Here is a 13,800-nt window from a genome sequence, read left to right as displayed (position 1 = left end):
AGAGCTGGGTTGAGAGGTGGCAAATGGAGTTTAATGCAGACAAGTGTGAGGTGATGCACTTTGGTAGGAGTAACCAGAAGGCAAAGTACTGGGCTAATGGTAAGACTCTTGGTAGTGTAGATGAGCAGAGAGATCTCGGTGTCCATGTACACAGATCCTTGAAAGTTGCCACCCAGGTTGACAGGCCTGTTAAGAAGGCATACAGTGTTTTAGCTTTTATTAAGAGAGGGATCGAGTTCCAGAACCAAGAGGTTATGGTGAAGCTGGACAAAACTCTGGTGCGGCCGCACTCGGAGTATTGCGTACGGTTCTGGTCAGCGCATTGTAAGAAGGATGTGGAAGCTTTGGAAAGGGTGCAGAGGAGGTTTACTAGGATGTTGCCTGGTATGGAGGGAAGATCTTACGAGGAAAGGCTGAGGGACTTGAGGCTGTTTTCATTAGAGAGAAGAAGGTTGAGAGGTGACTTAATTGAAACATATAAAATAATCAGAGGGTTAGATAGGGAGGATAGGGAGAGCCTTTTTTCCTAGGATGGTGACGGCAAGCACGAGGGGGCATAGCTTTAAATTGAGGGGTGAAAGATATAGGACAGATGTCAGAGGTAGTTTCTTTACTCAGAGTAGTAACGGAATGGAACGCTTTGCCTGCAATGGTAGTAGATTTGGCAACTTTAGGTACGTTTAAGTCGTCATTGGACAAGCATTGGACCTACGTGGAATAGTGTAGGTTAGATGGGCTTGAGATCGGTATGACAGGTCAGCACAACATTGAGGGCCGAAGGGCCTGTACTCTGCTGTAATGTTCTATGTTCTATGACTTCAGCCAGTGGGACCTCACCCTTTGATTTTCATTGATTCCTGTTTTGCTCAGGATACTTGGTGTTGTACTCAGTCGAGTGTTGCTTTGATGTCGAGGGCAGTCACTCTTGGCTAACCTCCTTGAGTTCTGCTGTTATGTTCATGTTTGTTCCAAGCTTGTATTATGGTCAGGAGCTGAGGAGTCTTGGCAGAATCTGAACTGAAGAGGAAGCTGGGTCACATTGCTTTAGCTGATAAAAGTTAACTGGATGTTGTTTACATATTCTGACTCTGTTCTTATGACAATGGTGTGTTGTTGTGGATGGATTTTCAGACTGACAGCCTGTGATGTGAATTCTCTTTCTATTGCTGTGAATATTCTTGTATGAATGAATAAGATGTTGGCCTTTATAGTGAAAAATGTTCTGGGCTGTAATGTGCAAGTTGAAGAAGAGGCCATTTGTCTGATCAGATGACAAACCAAAATTCAAGGCCAGATTGTTGTCTCTGTTCATTCTGCCTCGAGTGGCAGTCACACTCTGGGCATTCCCACCTGAAATAAAAGGCACAAAGCTCATTTCATTTCACCAGATAAAAGAACGTGATGATGTTAATGAACAATGTCAACATCACTGAACAGGTTGATTTTCGAAAAGTAGGCTTATAATTTAAATGGAAGAAAAAAGGGAAAAACATCCATTCATGTTCACCTTATGTGCTGCTGCGGCAGTGTCCCTACCTCTGGAGGCCTGAGTTCCCGTTCCACCTGTTCCTGAGGTGCGTAAAACACCACTAACAAGTTGATTAGAAAAATAGGTTAAAGTTTAAAAAAGCTCTCAGGAAATGTTGCACAGGTTGTCCTGGCATTGTGATAGTATAACTACCATTGAACTAGAAGCAACAAAAACAGAAGTTGCTGGAAAAGCTCAATAGGTCTGGCAACACCTGTGAAGAAAAATTAATCAGAAGTAACGTTTTGGGTCCGGTGACCCTTCTCAGAACTGATGGTAGCTGGGAAAACTTCGGTTTGTATGCAGAAAATAGGGAAGCAGAGGGGGAGGGGTTAGGCAGCAAATAGTAGGTTGGGGTGCAGCGCAAAGAGAGAAGAGCAGTGTTGTTCTTTGCTGGACCACTCCCTGCTGAGCTTTTCTAGCGACATTGTGTTTTTGTTCCTGAGTTACAGCATCTGCAGTTCTTTTGGCTTTTATTGATCTCGAAGGACTGGGCTGCTCTAGAGGTGTGGTTGTAATTGATCTGAACAGGTTGATTTTGTAAACATCTCTACTCACGAAATGCTTGTGTTGATGCAACACTGGATGCCATTTCACATGTAACATTGAACGTAAACATCTGCTAGCATTACATCTTTCCTTTTGACTGGTATAGCAGATTATGTTGCTTGACTTCAGTTCAATCACTTGAACTCTGTGTACAAACCTTAGCCAGGAAGCAAAACTCTGAATGTGATATTTTCATATAACAGTTTGAAAGTATTATTGAGATAGACAAATGTATTTTCTGTATCTACAGAATAATTTGGTCCCAAGCGCGCTCTTGAACACCAGTCACCACCGGTCAGTTTTGACTGATCTGCATGGCCTGTCTGTATGGTATCTTGTTGCCTCTCTGAGGTCTAAGATGGTCCAGCAACCCATATTATTTCTGATGGTAAATATTAATATTGCATAAAATTGTTGTTTGACCAGTGGAAAAGATTTCACTTATTTCATAGTAAAGTTTTTCAGAGGCAGCAAAGGCTGATCCTTGGAAATTGCCATTTGCACTAAGCACTAACAAAATGTAGCCAAAATCAACAATAAGTAGTTATTTAGTGACCTGAAAGATACTTGCTTCCTGGACTCTTGTCATATTTTTCAGGCAACAGTTAAAATGCTTTCATTATAAGGCAATCAATAGGTTTATATTTTAAGGTGCAGAAAGCAGTTGCTTGGACATTAAGTTACTTGCTTCATTTCTAGCAATTGGCACCCTTGAGCTAGCGATAAACAACAAGGCCATTAGTCCGGTTAGTTATCGAACAAATAATAGATATCTTGAAACAATCTTTTGCCTCCCTCTTGCATCAACTGATACTTTATGGTACACAGCTGGATCATAGTAATCTACTTTATTATTTTGCAATTTTTATGGGTTGCCTTCCACCATGGTTCATCAGAGCAACCAACAATAATTTGCATTTGTAAAATGTGCATGAAGGCATAGAGGATTTCAAGCATTTATTACGAGGATATTACCATTAAGCTACTTCAGACCAAGCACATTGTTCAATGCACAGAAATGTAAACACACTTAAGTTAGTTTGACCCGAAATGTCAAACTTTCCTGCTCCTCTGCTGCTTGGCCTGCTGTGTTCACCCAGCTTCACACCGTTATCTCAGGTTCTCCAGCATCAGCAGTTCCTACAATCCCCACGATGTTATCTGTGTCTCTGGAGTTACAGTCCAGTGATAATACCGCTAAGGCTGTCACCTCCCATATGCATCTCTGGGTTTAAGAGTACTTTTGACAGCAGTCGGAGAAACAGTAATTATGTTGTACAAAATAAACTTCTGGTTGGGGTGCCAAAAAAACCCAAGTTATTTCTATAATCTGTTTTTGTTGCTACAAGTTTAACTTTACTCTTGTTGCAACCTGTTAGTTGTACCTAGATTATCAATTTTCCAGGGCAGGAAAATTGCAGGCAGCTCTCCTTGCACTTTTGTATGCCCATTAGTCCAGAAAGAGGTAAATTTATCCTTGAATTCATTGGTATAATAGTAAATTGCATTGTGGAGTTCGGTGTACCTGAACCTAGATGTTGTTGTACGTGCCTAAATAAGTGTACTCAGGAACTCTTCTTTCTTTCCTGTGGTGCTGTTTGGTTGTGTCGTTTTAGTTTATTTTTATAAACATAGTACTGTCACTGAGCTAGTAATTCATAGGCTAATATAATGGGAACAGTGTGTTTCCAACTGCATTACAGCAGCTGATGAAATTTAATTTCAATTTAAGAAATCTAGAATTGAAAGCTAGTGTCAGTAATTGTGACTGAAATTATCATCAATTTTCTTTTAAAATAGTCTGTTTTACTAATGTCTTTAGGGAAGGAAATGTATTATCAGCTCCCAGCCTGGAAAACATGTTACTCTGGGCGCACAGCAATGTGGTCAGCTCTTAATTCTACTTTGAAATTAAAACAGAAATTTCTGGAAAAGCTCAGTAGATCTGGCAGCATCTGTAGAGAGAAATCCCTCTGAAATAATCTAGCAAGTCCTCTCCATGCAAGGGAAATTGGGATGAGTAACAAATGCTGTTATTGCCAGTGACAACTATGTAGTATTTTTTTAAAACAAAACTTTAAAATGTTCTTAAAGTTCTCCAAGACCTCAGCTTGATCAGTTCAGTTCTGAGGAAGGGTTACCAGACCCGAAACGTTAACTCTGTCTTTTTTCCCTTCACAGATGCTGCCAGTCCAGCTGAGCTTCCCTGGCAGCTTTGTTTTTGTTTCTAATTTACAGCATCCGCAGTTCTTTTGGTTTTTATTTTGTATTTTTCATAAATCTGCCTGGGTTTACTGGTTTCTGCTACTTGTCAAATTCTTCTGTTGCAGATGCTCTTTTTAACTTGGTAATTTCTCCAGATATATATTGCATGTTTTGATATGGGATGAAAAGCAATATATTGTTTCATTGCAATACTTACGAAGTAGAGGTTGTGCATACTCGGTTGTCCATTATGAAATTTTAACGAAATTAATTATTCAGCTGCCTCAGTTAGGCTGACTATAATCTTTCTTGATTTTACAAACAATTGATTTTACTTGTATTATTTTGCAACAATCTGTCCATTGAGTAAAGATGATAAAACACTGCTTTCTCAGTTGTGCCATTTGAGAAGACTTTGTCTTTGCAGACCATAGCAATGTTCTGTCATTAGACAGGCGACTGGTGGTTTAACCTGAGGGTCACGATGCCTAAGGTGATGGGAGAGATTGAGAAGGCAAGTTCTTCATGGTATCCTTAGTCAGTGTGGGAATTGAATTTGTTGTGTCTCGTTCTACATTGCAATCACCTGTTTAGCCAACTGACCTTTACCAGCTGATAGGAACCGGTTGATTCCACTTTTTTTATAATCTGGATCTTCATACTTATCTGACCTTTGTTTACATGCTGTGTTCCAATTTTGAGGAGAAATTGACATACCACTTTGAATATAGCCTAGCTATTCAGCTAAATTTAATAGGCTAGGCAATTGGACTACGGAATTAATGGTATGATTTAGGCACCTGTCACGTTTTCCCCATCCAGAACTAGGGATTATTGTTTAAAAATCGGGGGGATATTCATTTTAAAACAGATGCGGCAATTATTCCTCTTGGACGGTTGTGAGCCGTTGCTACCGACTTCCTGAAAAGATAATGAAAGCAGAAGTTTTGAATATGTTGAAGGCAGAAATAGACAGATTCTTGTTAAACAAAGGAGTGAAAGGATATCTGGACTAAGCAGGAGTTTGAATTTGAGATTACCATAATATCAACCATAATCTTATGTAACAATGGAGAATGTTTGTTTGAAAAGCTAAATGGCTTGCATCTGCTCCTGATGTGTTGTGGATATTTCCTAATCAACCCACTCAGATGTTATGCCACACCTGTGGAGCAGATGAGACTTGAACCCAGGCCTCTTGGCTCAGAGGCAGTACGAATGTGCCACAAGAGCCCTTCGTGTTTGATTGAATTATGCTGTTATCTGTGTCAGCTACAACAATTAAACTGGCAGTAAAACATAACTAGTCTAATGCCAAAGCTACACCTTTTGTGAAGTTGGTCAAATTTCACAGGGAAACTGAATATGGCTGCTCCATATTGTGACTTGGAAATATTTTAGATTCTGTGTGAGCTAAAAAAAAATGCATATTTGAAAGCAATCGAAGTCCTCAGGCATGATACATTCTAAGAAAATGCTTGTTAAAATTTATCTGCATGAGCATGTGTTTTGTTATTCCTCCTCCAGAATCCTCACAATTAGTCAATGTAAACTGGTCTTTTCTCCACTTTGGTAGCTGTAAAAATTTTGAGAAAATTCTAGAGTATGAATGAATATTTTTAACTCAAAACAAAGCGTACAGTATGTTTTTTTGTTTGGGAAGATGTGACCATATGGCAAACTTTTAAGGCTTTGTTGTGATTTATCTTTTTACATATGTGATAAAGTTTTACAGAAGTGTTCTGGTTGTGTTCTCAAGTTGTGCTGCCTTTGTCCTTCTCAATGACAATGCTTGTGGACTTAGATGCTGCTGTTGACGGAGGTTTGAATTACTGCAGTAAACCTTACTATCAAAAGTTGTGTCACCTATGTTGTAATGCATGTATAGCTGGTGGATGAGAGCCAGTCTAGCTGGTTCTTTTTTCCTGGATGGTGTCTGTGTTCTAGAGAGTTGTTGGAGCCGCACTGGCATGTGGGGAGTATTCCAGTACACTTCTGACTTGGATCTGCAAGGTCTCTGGAATCGCACAAAGAGATGATTATGACCATGATCATAATCTTAAGTATAATTCTAATTAGTCTAATCTGCGTTGTGCTGGAAAAACTAGAAAAAGTTGAGGGAAAATTTGGTTAAAAAGGGAGTGTAAACTTAAGTGAATGAAAAATTGACACACCACCAATGACCAGGAGAGTGAAACCAAGATGTTTGCCCAAACAGGTTTTGCGGTGATTAAATGAGACAGTTGCTATCTTCAATGCATAGAAATTCTTTTGAAATTTGATTGTAGAATAAGAATAGTTCTCCTTCATAGCTTAGATGGAGTCAGGAAACAAAAGGCCTGTAGTGCCTAGAAGCTCTTGCTGCAAGTGCAGAGAAGTAGCAGTCTATCAAGCCTTAACATCGTTTTGCTTCCCAAACACAGCTCCCCTTTTATTAAGGAGATATTGAGCTCTCATTATCAAGTTTTTGCTCTGGATGATGAGATGTTTTGGAGCATTGCTTTCCTCATTAGCAGTGAGGTGAGGGTTGATAGTGGGAGAGAATCTGGCTAGAGGGAAGATTCCTTTTTTCTTAACAAAGCTTTTTTAAAAAAGCAGTAGCGATTTGTGTCAACAATACCTACCAAATGCAAGTACATCAGCATAATTCTTGGGGCAGAGAGAATGACAAAAAACTGGTAATATTTATAACACACTGTTCCAACTACCCTCAACTTGGTTTTTGTTTTAATTGAGTCAAGGAATAAGAGTATCACAGACTAGGCCAGCAGTTATTGCCCATCCCTAATTTCCCACAGGGTATTTAAAAGTCACCCAGAGTCTGGAGTTGATGTAAGCCAGACTGGGTAAGGATGGCAGGTGCCTAAGGTCATTAGTAAGTCAGATGGATTTTTCCTGACGATCAACTAAGTTCCAGATTTTTACTGAATTCACATTCCACCAGTTGCCCCAGTGGAATTCAAATCTGGGCCCCTAGAACAATACCTGGGTCTCTGGATTAACAGTTTGGCGATAATGACCCTAGACCCTTTGCTTCCCCTTTCCAGTGCCTTCATGAAAAAGTGAAGAAATTAGTATACTTTATCTATCTGCCATCCACTTGCCAAATAAATGATTAATATTTAGAGTCTGGCAACTGTTCACGCTGAAAAGCCACAGCGATTATGGAACACTGATATCTCATTCTGTGCAGTTCCCAAAGTAGATGGGTGACCGATCTGCTCATACCACCCGTGCATCAGCTCCTGCTACTACCTCATTCTCACTAAACACGTTGTTTGCCTGCCCTTCTTGGCTCACTATAGTTCTGCTCCTCTTGAGGTACGGGGTTGCAGTTTTAAGCCCCACTGTAACACTTCAGGGCTGTCCTGAGATAGGGCCTCTGACAATACAGTACTATGTGCCTACTCAACTGAATGTAAAATATCCCACAGCACTATTCAGAGGATACAATGGAGCTTTTCTTTGCAGTATTCAATCATCAATGATGACCAAGAAAACGGTTTTATGTCCTCAGCAATCTTAACTGTAAGCAAAATAGCTGCTCTATTGCCTATAAACAAGTGAATAGACTTCAGAAGTACTATCTGGTTGTGTGGTGTTTTGGGACAGAGGATGTGAAGGGTGCTATATGACTACAACTTAATTTTTTCCTTTCTTTCCCCTAGTTATATACTTTGCATTGCATTGACAGTGTTTTAGTTGCCTAGCATGGCAAAGAACTGTCAGTTTGATCAAGCTTCTTCTGACAGATATACAGTGACAGAAAATGATTAAATGTTATAATTTTGGTCATATGTTTATTTTCCAATGCGTCAGTACATTTTGGCATTTGTACTTTGGTACGCCAGCATTGTTATATTTTCTGTCTTTAAAGTGGAAGTAAGAGTTTTTTTAAACTCAAGCATTCTGTCTGTTAGAGATAATGGGAACTGCAGATGCTGGAGAATCCGAGATAACAAGGTGTAGAGCTGGATGAACACAGCAGGCAAGTCTGATATTAGCAAACATTACCTTCAGGTCCTATTGAGCACACGAGTAGCAGAGCGCTAAGACTTGCCATAGTCTTCTAAACTCCTTTGATATGGGATAGATTTCAAGAAGTTAGAGAAATGGCACATATGCTGTTTTTCAAGGAACATGTTACAGTTGTATAAGATTTTGGTTCGGCCACATTTGGAATACTGCGTACGCTTCTGGGCGCAACATTACCCAAAGGATGTGGATGCTTTGGAGAGGGTGCAGAGGAGGTTCACCAGGATGTTGCCTGGTATGGAGGGCGCTAGCCATGAAGAAAGGTTGAGTAGATTAGGATTATTTTCATTAGAAAGACCGAGATTGAAGGGGGACCTGATTGAGGTCCATAAAATCATGAGGGGTATAGACAGGGTGGATAGCAAGAAGCTTTTTCCCAGAGTGGGGGACTCAATTACTAGGGGTCAGGAGTTCAAAGTGAGAGGAGGGAAGTTTAGGGAAGATATGCGGGGAAGGCTCTTTACGCAGAAGGTGGTGGGTGCCTGGAATGCGTTGCCAGCAGAGGTGGTAGACGCAGACATGATGGTATCTTTTAAGATGCACATGGATGGGCAGGGAGCAAAGGGGTACAGACCCTTAGAAAATAGATGACAGGTTTAGACAGAGGATCTTGATCAGTGCAGGCTTGGAGGACTGAAGGGCCTGTTCCTGTGCTGTAATTTTCTTTGTTCTTTGAAGAAAGGACATAACTTTCTAACTACACATCAGTTTGTTTCTAAGGTTCTACCAATATAAGACCTCAGAAATGAAGAAGGATCTAGGCCCAAAACTTCAGCTTTCCTGCTCCTCTGATGCTGCTTGACCTGCTGTGTTCATCCAGGTTCTACACCTTGTTATAGAGGTGTTAAAAGATATACTGTCAATATGATTCTTCATATTAGAAATAACAAGAGCTTGCGTGAGATTTATGTCATTTATTGCCAACTTTTATAGTCTAGGAAAGGGCTAATGGTAAAGTTTAAAAATCTAAAGAAATGTATTTAGAGTACATAAGAACACTTGCAGTTTTTCTGTGCAGTCATTGTTCTCATTAATCTCCTCTAGTGATTTTAGGGAGGTTAGGTTTGTCTTCACAGGTTTTTTATGGCACAGAGGTGGCCAGTTGATCAATCGGGCTCCCAGCGATGGTCCCTGCACCCACATTTCTATTAGTCGAACATAATTTGTGTTTTACAAATGTTTGCAGTCAGTTTAATGTACTGAAACCTCCTTGAATGCAGGTTGCTTTTTCTCACACGCCCCACCCTGGGTCTCATAGTGGTAGAATCTGAGAAACAAACTGACGTGTAGCTAGAAAGATATGTCCTTTTGCTCCTTGAAAAAGAGCATCATATGTGCCATTTCTCCAACTTCTTGAAGTTTATCCCATATCAAAGGAATTTAGAGGACTATGGCGAGCCTTAACCACCCTCTGCTGTTCGTGTTCTCAATAGGACCTGAAGGCAATGTTTGCTACTGTTGTTACCTACATGTGGTTATAGCTTTAATGGGATTTGGTGGTGCAGTGGCAGTATCCCTGCCTCTGAGCCAGGATAATCAGATTCAAATCCCAACGACTCCAGGAGTATGAAGTAACTTAAGGAAGATATCACTAAATCGACCTGGTACTTCTACAATTCATCAGAACCAGGGCACTGTCCCTGTCTGGACACTTGTACAATCCAGTAATTCAATATTTTAGTGAAAAATAATTTTCATTTTGAGGTGCTGTTTTTCAATCTGCAGATTTTTGTTCTGAACTGCAAGTTAAATAGAAGCAGCAAACATTGGTGCATGTGATTGCTATCAGCAAATGGATGTTTATCTAAATTCTGTACCTTTGAACTATGAATATACACTGCTTTTTAAAAAATACTCTGATTTCTCCAGCGGATTCCCAGCTTTCATCTCAATCCTGATTGACAGTGTTCCATCATTTTGGCTGGCATTACCTGCTGCTTCCATTGAAGTGTAACGTGTAAGTAAGCCTCAGAGCTAATTAAGAAAGTTACTGGTAGTCTATTGGGTATTGACATCACCTGCAAAGAAGAAAATCCCATATTTGATTTCCAGCTGGAGCTAATGTAATTTGATCTGTGCTAGATTAGCAGTTAGGTATTAGAACTTGCCTAGGGGATTAGGTAGAGAAGAAATGACTATTATTCCTTTCCCCCAAAATCAACATTGTCACCTTTGTTCTTAAAAGTGTGGGTGTAGACATATTTTTAGGAAATATGATGACTTTGATTGAAGCCGTAACAGATTCTGCTCAGGAATGAAAACCTTGGCTATTTTTTTTTGCTACATTTTACCTGGCAGTGGTGAAGGCAAGCCTTCTTGAAATATTTAATTATTTAGTATTTTGCGTTCTGTGTACAGTTTTTTTTGCATTGTGGTAATTAGATGAGGAGGATAAGTCTATCCATGCAAATGACCCCAAGCTTCCATTTGTGAACAGAGAAAATGGGAACTGCAGATGCTGGAGAATCCAAGATAACAAAGTGTGAAGCTGGATGAACACAGCAGGCCAAGCAGCATCTCGGGAGCCCTCTGATGAAGGGTCTAGGCCTGAACCATCAGCTTTTGTGCTCCTGAGATGCTGCTTGGCCTGCTGTGTTCATCCAGCTTCACACTTTGTTATCCAAGCTTCCATTTGCTTGCATTTGCCACTGACCGAAACTGAACTGAATCAGCCACATAAACACGGATTAAAGAGCAGATCAGAGTGAGAATTCTGCAGTGAAAATTCATCACCAAAACTCTTAGAGACTGTTTGCCATCTACAGGGCATAAGTCAGGAGTGTGACAGGGTGGCACGGTAGCTCAGCGGTTAGCACTGCTACCTTACAGTGCCAGGGGCCTGGGTACAGTTCCAGCCTGCGGCACCCTGTTTGTGTGGAGTTCGTGCATTCTCCCTGTGTGTGTGTGTGTGGGTTTCTTCCCACAGCCCAAAGATGTGCAGATTAGGTGCATTGGCCCCGCTAAATTACCCCATAGTGTCCAGGGATGTGTAAGTTAGGTGAGTTAGCCATGATTTAAAAACACCATGTAGGGTTACAGGTATGGGGTGTGATATGGGCCTTTATGAAATCCTGTTTTGCAGGTTCAGGGCAGACTAGATGGGCTGAATGGTCTCTTCACTGTGCGGTTACTATGACAGAATACTTGTTATTTGCTTTGAGTGCAATGCCAAAAACATTTCAAGCTTGCCATTACAAGCTTCAAAAGGAAATATTAGGACAGTTGATCAAGTGTCTGGTACAAGAGGCATATGGATGATCATGAGTGAGGGAAAACGTGGAGCTGAGCCTACTGAAGAGACAGGTATCGTGGCAGAGCAGTTCAATCAAGGATAAATTCGAGTTTGGAGTTCGAGTTGAGGCCGGAGAGGATGACGAATACAGGGAGGAATGAGGCCATATAGGGATTCGAAAACAAAGATGGGAATGTTAATATAGAGGTGTTCCTTTACAGGGAGGCAAGGCAGAGTGAGTACAGTATTGATTGCATAGTTAAGGACGTGGGCAGAAGAGTTTTAGATGACTTCCGATGAGACTAATATTTTGTTCTGTGTCTAGGAGTGTATTGGGATAGTCAAAACTGAAGGTCGCAAATGCACGAGTAAGGCTTTCAGCAGCAGAGGAGCTGAAACTCGTGTAGAGTGGGGCAGTGTTATGTAGGAGGAAATAGGTAGTCGTAGAAATTATGTATAAGCCTGATTTGAAAATGCATCAAACTAAATCGCAAACAGTTTGGTTCAGCCTGTGAAAGAGAGCAGTCTAAGACCATCAGACAGAGAAACAGACAGGTATTTCGGCCTGTCAGATTTTTCTCAGCAATTCAGTAAGGTCAAGGTTGATCTGATAATCCTCATCTCTACTTCCCAGCCTTTCTCCCCATATCTCGTGACCAGAATTTGTATTTCTTGGCCTTGAATATATTTAATGACCCAGTATCTATTGGCCTTAGTGGTAAAGAACTCCACAAATTCACTCAAAATCGCTCCTCATGTCCATCTTAAACGTACAATCCCTTATCCTGACGTTATTCCTTCTGGTCCTAAACTCTTCAACCAGGGAAAACAACTTGTCTGCATCTATCCTATCCTGTCCTGTCCAGTCCCCTAAGAATCTTGTATGTTTCGAAAATGTTGCCTTTCATTCTTCTTGACTCCAATGAGTACAAGTCCAAAGTCCCACCAAACCTGGTATCAGCCTAATGTACCTTTCCTGGACTGTCTCCAATGCTAGTATGTCTTTCCTTAATTAAGGGGCATAAAATCGTTTACTGTATTCCAGCTGTTGTCTGATTAGTGCCATGCATTATTTTAACAAGGTTTCCATACTCTTTTATGGTCCATTACATTTTGAAATAAAAGTTAACGTTCCATTTACCTTTTCTAATATCTGCTGGACTTTTTTGTGATTTACGCAGGAGGACTCCTAAATCCTTCTGTGCTGTAGCTTTCAGCAGCCTTCTGCCATTTTAATGAAATAGGTGGCTGGGGATCTACATGGAATGAATTTTTTTTTGGGTCTTCCTCACTTAATTTGAAGACCTTTTTCAAATTGCTGGATGTCAGATATGCATTCAGGCAATTTAGAAGTAGTCAATGAGTCAAGATAGTAGTAATTTTCCAAAAAATAAGGTTACATATATACTGACTACTCATGTTCATATGGAAAGCAAGAACTGGTCTGTCTTCCACTTGACAAAAGTAATGAAAATGTGAAATTAAGTCATTAGGATGTTTTTTCAATTTTAAATGATGAGTTAATCTCCATAAGACATTGCAACATGTGCCTTTTAAAATTCTACGTAAGATGTACTGAAATGAAACTAGTCACATCAACTGTGCAAATAGGAGACCTCCTAGAGTAGACCGAAATTCAAACAACAAAATGATTGCTAAAGAAGGGAAATTAAGTATTTTAGAATGATAGAAAAACAACCAGGAATGCTGAGGTTCACTTATTCTCTGCTCATCTAAAGTTCTAATGAATTATAAAACGTAATTTTTTTTAAGAAAAGGCAAATTAAATTTTTTTTATGCTTAAAAGCTAAAGGATCCCTTAAAAGAACTTGCCTCTCTTCCATAATTCTGCTAATTTTTTTGTTAACTGCTTTAATTATATTTCGGTAGTGGGCATTAACTGGAATTTCACCTGATTCTGTAAGGAAACATTTCTGGTCTGCTTAAGACCTTCTATTATTGGGTGCTGCAAGAGCCTACTGCATTTTGTCCATCCATGTGACATTTTAAAATATAATTTGAACTTTTTGTTAGTAAGTCAAAGTTTACTTTAACTTTGATTTAATTGGTTAATTTTTAAAATCAAAATGCATATAATGAGATAGTAGGAACTACTGATGCTGGAAAATCTGAGATAACAAGGTGTAGAGCTAGATGAGCACAGCAGGACAAGCAGCACCCAAGGAGCAGGAAGGCTGACGTTTCAGGCCTGGTCTAGACCCGAAATGTCAGCCTTCCTGCTCCTCTGATG

At 40.1% G+C, this 13,800-nt stretch overlaps 1 protein-coding gene across 5 annotated transcripts in view; it reads left to right on the top strand.

Annotated features, from left to right (window-relative positions):
- LOC125456860 (type 2 lactosamine alpha-2,3-sialyltransferase-like) overlaps window positions 1-13,800 on the top strand; it is a 93,321-nt gene that overhangs the window by 6,370 nt on the left and 73,151 nt on the right. For 4 of the 5 annotated variants that reach the window (XM_048540327.2, XM_048540326.2, XM_059650237.1 and 1 more), the window contains exon 2: window positions 10,187-10,274. The exons of the other annotated variant lie outside the window; for it this stretch is intronic. The gene's annotated coding sequence lies outside the window, so the exon portion shown is untranslated. The remainder of the gene's footprint in view (window positions 1-10,186; window positions 10,275-13,800) is intronic. 5 annotated transcript variants of the gene reach the window in all.

This window comes from Stegostoma tigrinum, chromosome 12 (assembly GCF_030684315.1).
Source record: "Stegostoma tigrinum isolate sSteTig4 chromosome 12, sSteTig4.hap1, whole genome shotgun sequence".
In the NCBI taxonomy this organism is placed as follows: domain Eukaryota; kingdom Metazoa; phylum Chordata; class Chondrichthyes; order Orectolobiformes; family Stegostomatidae; genus Stegostoma; species Stegostoma tigrinum.
This window is presented reverse-complemented; position numbering and strand designations above follow the sequence as displayed.